Below are 1,187 nucleotides of genomic sequence, written 5' to 3' on the forward strand. Positions count from 1 at the left end.
TTTAGCTTGACATAGATCTAGGTCCTTTAAGGAGGGTTGGTTCGAATTATAGTTAGAATTGAAATTCGAAATGTAATTATTATTACCTCCTTGGAATCATAACTGATTATTATTACCTTATCGAAACTCATTGTTGATGTATACAGCGTCTTCATGGGTCTCGCGGCAGTCGTCCCCTGAATGTCTGACTTCTCCATAGACCTTGCAAGTCATTTGGGAGTCCATGGCCTAAATGATGGCATTCATGGCTTCCATCTCAGCGGCGCGCTCGTCTAGTCTTTTCATTAATAGGTCCATTTTTACAGCAAGCATATCCACCTACTTCATGGTATGCATGCCTTTTTTTGTTTTCTTTCTTCCCCCAACTTTGATTGGACACCATTTTATCGACGAGAGCCGTAGCTCCATTGATGGTGAGGAAAAGAAATGCGCCTCCAGCAGTGGCATCTATGTGTCCCTTTGACATGGGCTTAAGCCCATCGTAGAAGTTCTAGAGCACGAGCCAATTCTCTATCCCATGGTGTGGGCATGCCTAGATGTAATCCTGCAGCCTTTCCCATGCCTTGGGGATAGATTGCATGGAATTCTGCTAGAAATTGAAAATTCTCCCCCTCAGGGTGTTGGTGCCCATGGGGAAGAACTTCACAAGGAACGCCACGGAACATTTGTCCCATGTGTTGACGGCTTTCTTGTCCTTATAGAACCACTGCTTTGCCTTACCCACGAGGGAGAAGGGAAACAGATGGAGCCTGATGCTTACTGGTGCAACGTCTTTTACGACAATGATGTTGCATAACTCAAGGAAGTGCTGAAGGTGCGCACTTGCATCCTCGCTAGGCAAACCACAGAACTGGTTTGCCTGCACCATCATTATGAGGCTAGTCCAGAGCTCAAGGAAGTGTTGACAGTGGGCCCAACAAGCACATTAGCAACAAGATGGGTGGAGTAGTCGCGGAGTGATGTGGTCATGAGTGAAGTAGTAGACGGTGCGGGGGTGACTGGTTCACTTGCCGGCGAAGTAGCAGAAGAAGCGGCTGAGACCTGCTCTTCCTTAGGAGTGCCTCTAGATTATCGGTGTAGTTTTCTAGCAGGTTGTAACCGGTCATACACTATCCTATTTTCATCCACAACAGGAGAAAACAAATAGAGTTAGCCTACATAAACTATTGCTACCATTCATGCATATG

At 46.1% G+C, this 1,187-nt stretch overlaps 1 non-coding gene across 1 annotated transcript; it reads left to right on the plus strand.

The window, feature by feature from the left end:
• Positions 1-512: 512 nt before the first annotated feature.
• On the plus strand, positions 513-619 carry LOC136498719 (small nucleolar RNA R71). Its single transcript, XR_010769727.1, has one exon. It is a non-coding gene; the product is annotated as a small nucleolar RNA R71 (small nucleolar RNA).
• The last annotated feature ends 568 nt before the right edge of the window (positions 620-1,187 follow it).

Source organism: Miscanthus floridulus, chromosome 12 (genome assembly GCF_019320115.1).
Source record: "Miscanthus floridulus cultivar M001 chromosome 12, ASM1932011v1, whole genome shotgun sequence".
Lineage (NCBI taxonomy): Eukaryota > Viridiplantae > Streptophyta > Magnoliopsida > Poales > Poaceae > Miscanthus > Miscanthus floridulus.